Source organism: Diplotaxodon limnothrissa, linkage group LG23, assembly GCF_057381915.1.
Source record: "Diplotaxodon limnothrissa isolate DT_005_m linkage group LG23, D_limnothrissa_male_GT1.1, whole genome shotgun sequence".
Taxonomy (NCBI): Eukaryota; Metazoa; Chordata; class Actinopteri; order Cichliformes; family Cichlidae; genus Diplotaxodon; species Diplotaxodon limnothrissa.
In genome coordinates, this window is record NC_140617.1 from 17,514,739 (window position 1) to 17,527,132 (window position 12,394).

At 45.2% G+C, this 12,394-nt stretch overlaps 1 protein-coding gene across 2 annotated transcripts in view; it reads left to right on the top strand.

Moving 5' to 3' along the window:
- Positions 1 to 9,986: 9,986 nt before the first annotated feature.
- The window catches only part of LOC146607777 (tumor necrosis factor receptor superfamily member 14-like), a 58,929-nt gene continuing 56,521 nt past the window's right edge, over positions 9,987 to 12,394 (top strand). For both annotated transcript variants that reach the window (XM_085347380.1, XM_085347379.1), the window contains exon 1: positions 9,987 to 10,235. The gene's annotated coding sequence lies outside the window, so the exon portion shown is untranslated. The remainder of the gene's footprint in view (positions 10,236 to 12,394) is intronic.

A 12,394-nucleotide genomic window follows, 5' to 3' on the forward strand; every position in this document is an offset into this window, starting at 1 on the left:
CCCCCTCTGGGGGCGAGGGTACCTGGACCCGGGGTATAGAGTATGTTTGGGGAGTGTGATTGTGTGTACATGTCCATTTATGTCAATCCTTACGTTGGGTGAGTGCTGAGTGTTTGTATATGTGTGCATGAGGGTGGGAATGCATGTTTGTGTCTGTGTGTGCCTGTTTGTCTGTGTCTATCTGTGCCTGTTTGTCTGTGTCTTAGACTCCAGCTCTCTGGGAACTCCCAGGCCCTCTAAGGCCTATCTCCCCTCACCACACTCCCTGCCGGTGACTGATGCCCTCAGGGGTCGGTGCATTGGTTGTTCTTGGTGTCCGGGACTGGGCACTCAGGTATGTACCGGCTCACTCCCGGTGGCTACCTGGCGGGGCCTGGCGCCTGTTGCTCGGTCAGACCTTGGGCCTCCGGCCTCTGGGCCTGTGGCTCGGTTCACTCTGGCACAGCTGGCTGCCGGCAGAGCCGGCGGGCACGCCGGTGCAGCCCCCTCTAGCTTCTCCTCGGTGGCTACTGGGTGACGCCTCGTCTGGGGATCCTCAGCCCTTCCCATGAGGGTGGCACGGATGCCCCTCCGGTGGTCCTCCTTGGGCTCTTGCACTCTGAGGCCTCTGGATGTCTGGGGCCTGGATCTCCTCCATGCCTGCTTCATGCCCTGGGGGACGGGGCTATGGCTCGTGTCGTGGTTCGAATTTTGAGGAAGAGACATACGACTGAAAGTCCATAGTGGGTCAACACAAATGATTTTATTAAAACACATATATGTGGTGAAAATGGGCTCTGCAAAACATCAGGCTCCATCTCCCGCCTGACAATAGGTGGGTGTAATATTTATACTTATGATGACCAGTAACTCCAGCGAGGACATATTCTAAAAAGGAACCGCTACTTCCTCTGTTCCTCCAGATGCTTCCTGTTATTCTACTTGTCTAGACTTAGACAACACTTGCAATCAGTTTACCCAGACAGGCTATGTGTCTGTGTCGTTAATCTAAGTGCATGACCTCCCTCTACGTCATCTGTTACCAGGCAAACTCCACAGCACAGGGCACACGGCCTTTATTTCCTTTCTTAAACACTCATAGAAAATGTATGTTAAATTGTATATATATAAGCAATCCTTCCAGCTTGAACTTTGCTCCATTGATCGGCCAGACATCGCGCTGCCCGTAGCTTCAAACCATTAATTAACTTGACCGAGCTTCAACCCTTTAATTATGCAATATATGTATAACACGATTACAGTTGCACCTGCAATGAAAGATTATTATGTGCTTATGCTAACACCTGAAATACAGACTTTAATATAACATCACCAGTTTCAATAAATGTGTCAATGAAATGACAATAATGATAAATCATAAATGATGCAACAGTAATAATAAGGATTATGAATAGTAACATAGATTATGAATGTAAAATAATATTTCATCTCCACACTCGCTACATCCTCTTGCAGACCATTACATGTGGAAACCATTTGAATACTAGCGCGCTGATCCACACAGGTATGCACACGGATGTTCACTGCTCGTAGACTTAAATTACACCTTTCTTGGCTGCTACTTCAAAGCACATTGTGCGCTGTCTGTCCTGCGTGCTGCACAACAACATTGAATATTTAGTATTTACTGCTGTTTACACTTAGCTAGATTAATGCGATGGTGTTGTGTTTAGTATGTTGCTTTGGGTTTTTTTTTTGCTTGTTTTCTATTCTTCTTCTCTCAACAGGTGATCCAGGAGATTTTTTTTCTCCCCCCCTTCTCACTGTCCCTCTCCCCTTCTGTTTTTCTTTTCCTTCCTCTTTCTCTCTCCCTTTCCTATCCCTCACTCATGTCTGTCCCGTCTGTAACATCTGAAAATAAAATATAATAAATAATAAAAACAAAGGTTGATCAAATGGACCAATACGGCAATGCCACGATGATCCATTTGGCAAAGTAAATCCATTGGGTATCCTTGTTGGTCTTCAGACAACAATTCTGATGGCTAAAGAACCAAATGGGACAGGCAAAAAAAAAAAAAAAGAAGTTACAGAGTTACAGAATATTATATATATATATATATATACACACACACACACACATATAAATACAGAGACAAATATAAATAAAATATACGAAGGGGATAAATAGAATAAATAGGAATAAAAATAAAAATACAAGTGAATTGCACATTTCAATTATTGAGGTCTATTGCACCATTGACTATTAACAAAAGTATTGCACAAAAGGTATTGCACAGTGAAGTAAAGAGGCACTACAGCTTAGTTGTTCCCCCCTCCTTTGTCCTCCTGTTTCCCCTCCCTCTCCCCTCCAGAGAGGAGTTAAACAGTTTGATGGCGTGTGGGACAAAGGAGTTTTTAAGTCTGTTAGTTTTTGTCTTGGGGAGAAGCAACCTGTCACTGAACAGACTCTTCTGGTTGTTAATGGCCGTGTGCAGAGGATGCCCAGCATTGTTCATAATGTCCAGCAGTTTTTTTAGTGTCCTTTTCTCTGCCACTGTCACCAGAGTGTCCAGCTTCATGCCGACCACAGAGCTAGCCCTCCTGATCAGTTTCTCCAGCCTGGATGAGTCCTTCTTTGCTGTGCTGCTCCCCCAGCACACCACAGCATAGAAAAGTACTCCAGCAACCACTGACTGGTAAAACATCCTCAGGAGCTTCCTGCAGATGTTAAAAGACCTCAGCCTCCTGAGGAAGTACAGTCGGCTTTGGGCTTTTTTATACAGGTGCTCTGTGTTGCATGACCAGTCCAGTTTATTGTCCACCCACAGCCCGAGGTACTTGTACTTGTTGACCACCTCCACCTCCTCCCCCTCTATCTGAACCGGCAGTGGACCTTCTCTGGACCTCCCGAAGTCCACAACCAGTTCCTTAGTCTTTGAGGTGTTGAGTTGCAGGTAGTTTGTGTGACTCCATGCGACAAAGTTCCTCACCAGACTTCTGTACTCCTCTTCCTGATCATCCCAGATACACCCCATGATGGCTGTGTCATCTGCAAACTTCTGAATATGGCATAATTGCTATATAAATAAAGATGACTTGACTTGACTTAGTAATGGAACATGTGATCAACTCTTCTGGATTGATTTCAATGTGACAAACTGGAATACATCCATCCACTTCCCAGTGTTTCTGGACCAACTCCCAGGGAAGAACCACTCCATGTGCTACAAACAAGAGAAAGGTAACAGACCCCTTGGAAACACCACAAACTGTGACCAAACTGCAGGCCACCGAGAGGGCGCCCCTGTGAATATGAGTGGACCTTCTAACGGCACGTACTGGGTGCAAGGAATGGCCTGGCTATGTGGACAACGGGCATATTTCATACTGCCCCCAGGCTGGACAGGAACATGTGCTCCTATATTCCTGTCAGACCACACTTTCAGGATGACCGCAGTAAACACCACTTCTACAGCACGCTGGAAAAGAAGATCAACGTTCCCTAAACTTCATCCACATGACCCGATATGGGGAAGCAAAGTACCCAAGGAATTCAAACTGTGGACTACCGGACGGAAAGTACTCCACACATTGTTCCCCTGGGTGGGAATCGGAAAAAACATGCTGAGGATCGAAACTCTGGACTACCGCTTTGGACTCCTCTTGAACGCTTCGTGCAAGATCAACGAACAGCAGAATAAGGAAATCAATGCATTACGGATCGCAGTGATGCAACATCGAGTAGCTTTGGACATGATACTAGCAGAGAAAGGGGGACTTTGCGTCCTCTTCAACAACGTCTGCTGCACTTACATACCAGACAAAGTACACTCATCAAACATGACTGGCGCCCTGAACGCCTTGAGACGGATCCAGCAGGCCAAAAATCAGGACTATGTACGTGATACAAGTGACTGGTTTTCTTGGCTTTACACTGGCTCCTGGCTACAAGTGCTAAAAAGACTACTACTGCCTTTTCACTGTGCAATACTTTTTGTTAATAACCAATGGTGCAATAGACTTCAATGCTTGAAATACTTGAAATACTTGCAATTCCCTTGTATTCTTATTTATTCTATTTATCCCTTTTGTACACTCTTATTTATATGTCTCTGTATTTATATATGTGTATATATAGTATTCTGCTCACATTCTGTAACTTCTGTCGGTGCTGTGCTATTTGGAAACCAAATTTTACAGTTAATAGGATTAATACAGTTCTATCTTATCTTACTCATCGGAGTTGGAGTATTTTTACTTTTATTTTGTGTTTTTGGAACATGTATCCTGCCATGTCTAAAACTCATGATTAACCGCATAATCGTTTCCACTGTAGCTGCATACGTAGCCGTGACAAATGATGATGATGATGACCCCGACCTGCTGGAATGTGAAGACTTTGTGTGATTAATGATGATGTGACAGAAAATGTACAACAAGATGTTACATACTGATATCTCACTTAAAAGTTATACTGACAACAGGAGGGAATGTTAAGGGAAAATTGTACTTAGTAGTCAGTATAAGCTTTTAATGATATAAGTTTACATGTGATAGAATACTGCATGATGACCTTTTCCCTGCTTAGAACTGATTGTCCTTTATAAAACGTGTTCTGATATTTCTATCTGAATCTTCCCACAGCGATAGTAAGAAGTTGAACAAGCAGTTCTGACCTCGCACACACACACACGCACAATCACATACGCACATGCTCACGTATCAGCATTCCACTTAACAAATGTTTTCATTTTCCTTCTGTATAAATAAAAGACAAGTGCAAGAACAGGGCGCTGATCACAGGGCCCCACTCTCTGATGTGAGCGCTCTGTGAAACGCCCTTGCAAGTTAAAACTGCAGCGTCTGTGTGTGTCTTCACTCTTAGACTCTCAGCTGAAGAAGAGTCATTTAGAATAAATCTCTTGACAACTGTTAGGGAGTTTTTATTGTTTTATTTGATTATGCTTCAAATGTTATGTTATACATATTTCACCAGACACAGTTTTCTGTAGAAACAGGAAGCTGACCCTGTGACTCTGTGTACATTTACCGCAAGAGACCAGTACAGAAATACACATCCGCAGAAGTTGACTTGCATTATATTATTCTTAGAAATTGACTTGTGACACACACACACACACAGCTTACACACAGACAGCATCAGGACCTGCGTAACAGGAAATGTGATTATATTTGCATATTGACGATGTAACCTATAAAAATAAACGAATGCTCCAGTTCGTGGTGACTCTCTGTCTGAGTTTCACCCGTGCTGCACGTTATTAGTAACAAGTGTCTCAGTGTTGTTTATTCACCTGACCGTTTGTTAACTGTAAACCACTGACAACAACAGTACACTCGTACTGATCAATACCAGTTCAACATCAGGTACCAATATCATCCATATTTGGATTGCTCCGCCCCCACTACTGCTCACCTGCGTGGCCCTAAACTGCAGAGTTTAGGAGAGTGAAGATCTGCTCACGTGGGTAACAACAGCAAGACCTGGAGGGGCGTGATTGGGAGGAACGGCCTCCCCGATCTGAACCCGAGTGGTGTTTTGTTATTGGACTTCTGTGCAAATCACAGTTTGGTCATAACAAACACCTTGTTCGAACATAAGAGTGTCCATAAGTGCATGTGGCACCAGGACACCCTAGGCCGCAGGTCGATGATCGATTTTGTGATCGTATCACCAGACCTGCGACCATATGTTCTGGCCACTCAGGTAAAGAGAGGGACTGAGCTGTCAACTGATCACCACCTGGTGGTGAGTTGGATCAGGTGGCGGGGGAGGGCTCTCGACAGACCTGGTGCACCTAAACGCGTAGTGAGGGTGTGCTGGGAACGTTTAGCAGAGGCCCCAGTCCGCGAGATCTTCAACACACACCTCCAGCAGAGCTTCAACAGCATTCCGAGGGAGACTGGGGATATTGAGTCAGCATGGACCATGTTCAGCGTCTCCATTGCCGAAGCTGCTGCATTGAGCTGTGGCCGCAAGGTGGTTGGTGCCTGCCTCTGTGGTAATCCCCGAAACAAATGGTGGACACCAGAGGTGAAGGGAGCCACCAGGCTGAAGAAGGAGTCCTATCGGGCTTGGTTAGCCTGTGGGACAGGTATCGACAGGCCAAGCGGAATGCAGCTCGGGCAGTGGCTGAAGCAAAAACTCGGGTGTGGGAGGAGTGCAGAGAGACCATGGAAAAAGACTTTCGGACTGCCTCGAAGAGATTCTGGCAAACCATCAGACGTCTCAGGAGGGGAAAGCGGTGCTCTACCTGCACTGTATGTACTGCTGACGGAGCGCTGCTGACTTCGACTGAGAAAATTGTCAGGCGGTGGAAGGAATACTTCGAGGACCTCTTTAATGGGGCGACCGTGGCTCAGGGGGTTGGGAATCGCATCTGTAACCAGAAGGTCGCCGGTTCGATCCCTGGGCTCTCTGTCCTGGTCGTTGTGTCCCTGGGCAAGACACTTTACCCTACTTGCCTACTGGTGTTGGCCAGAGGGGCCGATGGCGCGATATGGCAGCCTCGCTTCTGTCAGTCTGCCCCAGGGCAGCTGTAGCTACAACCGTAGCTTGCCTCCACCAGTGTATGAATGTGAGAGTGAATGAATAGTGGCATTGTAAAGCGCTTTGGGTGCCTTGAAAAGCGCTATATAAATCCAATCCATTATTATTATTATTATTTAATCCCACTGACACGTCTTCCGAGGAGGAAGCAGAGTCTGGGGATGAGGGGAATGACCCGCCAATTTCTGGAGGCGAGGTCACTAAGGCAGTTAAACAACTCCTTGGTGGCAGAGCCCCTGGTGTTAATGAGGTCCGCCCCGAGTTCCTGAAGGCTCTGGACGTTGTAGGGCTGTCCTGGTTGACACACCTCTACAATGTTGCGTGGAGATCAGGGCAGTACCCCTGGACTGGCAGACCGGGGTGGTGGTCCCCATCTTTAAGAAGGGGGACCGGAGAGTGTGTTCCAACTACAGGGGGATCACACTCCTCAGCCTCCCTGGGAAAGTCTATGCCAGGGTGCTGGAAAGGAGAGTTAGTCCGCTAGTCGAACCTCAGATACAGGAGAAACAATGCGGTTTTTTGTCCTGGTCACAGAACACTGGACCAGCTCTTTATCCTCTCAAGGATACTTGAGGGTGCATGGGAGCTTGCCCAACCAGTCTACATGTGTTTTGTGGACTTGGAGAAGGCATTCGACCGTGTCCCTTGGGGTGTCCTGTGGGAGGTGCTCCGGGAGTATGGGGTGTCTGGCCCATTGCTATGGGCCATTTGATCCCTATACAACTGTTGCAAGAGCTTGGTTCGCATTGCCGGCAATAAGACGGATTCGTTCCCGGTGGGCTCCGCCAGGGCTGCCCTTTGTCACCGATTCTGTTCATAATTTTTATGGACAGGATTTCTAGGCGCAGCCAAGTGGTGGAGGGCTTTCACTTCGGTGGCCTCAGAATCTCATCTCTGCTTTTCGTGGATGATGGGGTGCTGTTGGCTTCATCGGGTGAAGGCCTCCAGCTTGCACTGGAACGGTTCGCAGCCGAGTGTGAAGCAGCGGGAATGAGGATCAGCACCTCCAAATCTGAGGCCATGGTTCTCAGCAGAGCGTTCTCACTCCCGAGGCGTAACATGTCGACGTTTTGTCACATCCCGCGGCGTTCCTGAGGAACGCGAAAGGAGACCTTTGGCGTTCTTATGGTACGCGGCGGGTTATGGCTGGAATCCAGTGCAATGACGCTCCCGCGGTAATAGACGTTCCAGCCCTGTATTCCAGCCCTAAACCTAACCTTATCCCTAGCCCTGACCATAACCTTATTCCTGACCTTAACCAGGACTTTAATGGTGTTAAATAACGTGTTTCTAAGTGATTTGAAGAAAAAGAGCGAACATGTGTAGATTCAGTCCAGACAGTTCTCATATTTCCTCTTTTTTCTGAGGTCGTCATTTAGGAACGTGGTGGGTAGCCGAAAACGTAATATGGTGACGATTTGTCACCTAGCGTAAAATGTTACGCTTTGGGAGTGAGAATGTGTTGCTCTTAGCCGGAAAAGGGTGGAGTGCCCACTCTGGGTTGGGGATGAGTTCCTGCCCCAAGTGGAGGAGTTCAAGTATCTCGGGGTATTGTTCGCGAGTGATGGGAGAAGGGAGCCGGAGATCGACAGACGGATTGGGGCTGCAGCTGCAGTAATGCAGACGCTGCACCGGTCCGTCGTGGTGAAGAGAGAGCTGAGTGTAAAAGCGAAGCTCTCAATTTACCGGTTGAGCTATGTCCCTACCCTCACCTATGGCCACGAGCTGTGGGTAGTGACCGAAAGAACGAGATCGCGGATACAAGCGGCAGAAATTAGCTTCCTCCGAAGGGTGGCTGGCCTCTCCCCTAGAGATAGGGTGAGAAGTTCGGCAATTCGGGAGGGGCTCAGAGTAGAGCCGCTGCTCCTCCATATCGAAAGGAGCCAGCTGAGGTGGTTCGGGCATCTGACAAAGATGCCTCCTGGGCACCTCCTGGGTGAGGTGTTCCGGGCATGTCCCACTGGGAGGAGGCCCCGGGGCAGACCCAGGACACGCTGGAGAGATTATATCTCTCGGCTGGCCTGAGAACTCCTTGGTGTTCCCCCGGATAAGCTGGAGGAGGTGGCTGGGGAGAGGGAGGTCTGGGCTTCTCTGCTTAGGCTGCTGCCCCTGCAACCTGGCCCCAGATAAAGTGATCTGGTTTCCACAGAAGCGCTGGACTCATCCCTGCATGACTTAATTTAAAGTACAGCTTTGTGTTAGGAGGATCAAAGTCTCAGAGCTCATCATCACTACATCATCATCATTATTATTGTTATTATTATTATTATAAATATGTATGTTTATAGTGTGTGAATGTGTGTGTGAATGGGTGGATGACTGGTTGTGTAAAGCGCTTTGGGGTCCTTAGGGACTAGTAAAGTGCTATACAAATACAGGCCATTTACCATTTATTCCGACACAGAGCTCAAAGAGATTTTAGAAACAGTCAGTTTTGAGTCTGAACATAACTCTCCTCGCGTGTTCCTGTGTTTTTATTCCTGACGTTGTTTCTGATTCTTTCACACGAGACAACAAGGCTCAATAATAAAGTTTGTTATTACTATTATTATTATTGTGAAGGTGGAGCATTCATACAGCACTCTGTACTCTGTCAGTGATAATTTTTACATCATGGAGACCAGAGCATGAGGATGAAGATCTATACGTGATAACAGGAGGGTAATCAGAGGAAAACAAGACACAGCTGACCTGACTCATGTGACCAGATAAGAGGAAGCAAAAGTGAAAGCAAGACACCCGTGATGTATAAGTATAAAGATAAGTGGATAAACACACATAAAGGAAACATAAAAAGTGAACAAACAGAGGATAAAGACATGAAATAAAGACCAGCAGGAAGTCTTCAAAGAGGTGTCATAGAATCAAATGGGCTGGAGCTGTGGCAGCCTTTAGGATCTTTTACTCAGTTTAATTATCTTTCAAATCTCCTTTTCAGTCTGACGATCAAATATTGAGGAAGGAGTAATTTGGACTTTTGGACTTTGGATGTAAATTTTTGTAGATCATTCAGTGTTTTTATGACCAGAATCTGACCTTTAACAGTCAAATGGAAACAGAAAGTAAAAATGTGTCTGTTTGATCTTAAGTTAACAAATCATCTGAAATCCCCTGGTTATTAGTTATTCTCTGAAATAATTTCAAAATAAAAGACTTTATGGTAGGCCTGTTCACATGCATGATAGAAGTTATACAGGGATATAAACAAAATATAGTTTTATAGTAAGTGTTATGATATAGTCTGCCACTCATCACTTTACACAGTATTTAACATCTTCATTGGTAACTCGAAGGACATAAATATAAGATAAGTTACACTACTATGCCCTCTGTTTGTCAAATTTAAAAGAGAATTCATTGCAAAAACATGAGAAATAATTCAATCTAAGGCAGAGATCAGCGGACTGTTTACCACAGACAGAGCTCTTTAGCTCCTCCCTCCTCCTCCTTTATCGCCCTTTAGAAACTCTGTGTAGCTGGCAGTGTGAAGGTTTCACACTGTTAGTCCTAATTTACTTGTGATATAGTTGGGATTCCTGCATTAAAAGTAGAGTGTAGCTATGTGGGTTGTGCTGCTGTAGTCTGTAGAATAGAAAAAGATCTGGATACAAAGCGGTGTCAGTACAGTAACAGTGGAAAAACAGGCTTGGATTCTCCCAGATCTTCTCTTCCTGGATACCGCTGATTTACAGCTTCCCAAATACAGCTTCTAACCTACTCGGTGAGTACTAATGTGGACACAGTAGTGTTGTATACTACTGTGCTGTATACTACTGTGCTGTTTGAACTGCTGCTCTGATCATGTGATACCAGAGCCTGTATAAACCAGTGGACTGTGGAGGGTTAGAGTGATATCCAAACACTGAAACGGGTCAGACCTGTCTGTTTGTGTCAGTGATAGTAAATCTGTTTAGACTTGAAGAGATTAAAATTAAGTGTCTGGAAGGTTTTGTGTGAGCTCATTGTGAAACCTAGCCCCACCCTATTATTTGATTTCCTGCGGTCAGATGGCCCTGGATGTGAGTGGGCCTTAAGGTGTCTGGGAAGGGATCTCAAAACTGGATTATAGATGGCAGACAGTTGGTGTCGTAAACCCCCGCCTCTGTTCAAAGATGGTCGTTCACAGTGGACATAGATGCCTTCTTTTAGTCCTCTTTCAAACCATCTGTCCTCTCTGTCCAAAATGTGAACATTGGCATACTCGAAAGAGTGACCAACTCCTTCCAACCTCTAGAACACAAACCTGGAGTAATCAGGACCATACATCACCGGGCAGAGAATGTTCCCTCTAAGCCTGAAGGGAAAAAGACAGGGTTATATGTAAAAGAAAGAAATGACCTGACTGCAAATATCTGTATTACTCTGCATTATTGAATCGACATTATAATCAATCCAGTCCTTGTTTGCCACATGAATTGTCTTCACAGAAGTATTATCTTGCATATGTTGAAATATCTCAGGGTGGCGTGGTGGTTAGCCCCCCACAATCCTGATAGTGATAAGCAGAAGAGAATAGATGGGTGTTGCAATTTCAGCTGTCCTATTGGCCAAATTTCTTTAAAAAATAAATGTTTCATGTGTAAATAAAAGACAGATATAAGACAACCTGCAAGAAATTGATTGAGGCTTTTACCTTGTGATGTTGTTAACATGTCAAAATGACTCGATATCATTCAGTCATTTTAAAAGCAGATGCTTATCTGTGCTTTCATTTTCTTTTTTTAAGTTTCTAGTTTGTTTCTTTTATATTTCTGTGTACCGTATTTTCCACACTATAAGGCACACTTAAAATCAAGTTAATGAGCAGCAGGAGACGAATAGATCGCAGGTACATGGGCCAAGGGTGGGAACCTGTAATGAGTTCCGGCCTGGCAGTACAGTACATACACACATTTATTTTATTAAATAGTTATCCCACTTTTTAAATGACTAAAATCTATGACTAATTGAATTTGTAGGAGTGCTGAATCCCGGTGATGCTTATTTAAATATCCTGAGGTCCAGGTTTGCTTACTGAATCAGTGTATTTAGTCTTGTTCTTGATTCAGAATCAAAATCAGAATACTTTATTTAACTGAATTAAATAATACAATTAATTACAAAGGTACAAAATAGATCTAAATAGATCTAATTATAAATATCCCACTATATTACACAAATATATCTGGTTAACACTGTGGTGTCCCTCTGATCTGTAGAGCATGTGCAAAAGGGTGTAACTATTGCAGTGGTTACTGTGCATTAGATGGAGGAGCTGTAAAGACATAACCACAGGCACTCTCCGCCTCTCCACTACCACCCTGAGGTTGTCCAGCTCACCCCCCACAACATTACTGGTCTTGTGATCAATTTATTGAGTCTGTTGGCATCTGTGACCCTCAACCTGCTGTCCCAACATGCAACAGCAAAGAGGACAGCACAGGCCACAACAGACTTATAAAAAACCTGAGCATTGTCTGAAAGATGTTAAAAGACCTCAGAGATGACTCTGGCCCTGTAAAGTGCAGTTGTTTTTTTTTAACCCAATCCGGTTCATTAGCTATGTGTACTCCAAGGTATTTATAGTCCTCCACAACGTCCACATCAACTCTCTGGATTGAAACCAGGGGTCAAAGTTTTCCTGGTCTACCTAAAGTCCACAATCAATTCCTTGGTCTTTGTTATGTTGAGCTGCAGATGATTCTGCTCGCACCACGTGGCAAAGGAGTCAGCAAGTCAGGAGTCAGAAGGACTGAGAGATGAGTGGGCATGGGAAGTGTGGGGATGGGGAGCTTCAGTGATGATGTGTGAGGACTCAGCAGGGGGACACACTTACTGTTGATATTTGTAAAAGTGCAGGATTTCTGCTGAGCATGGAGTTCTTCCATAACACTGAATACA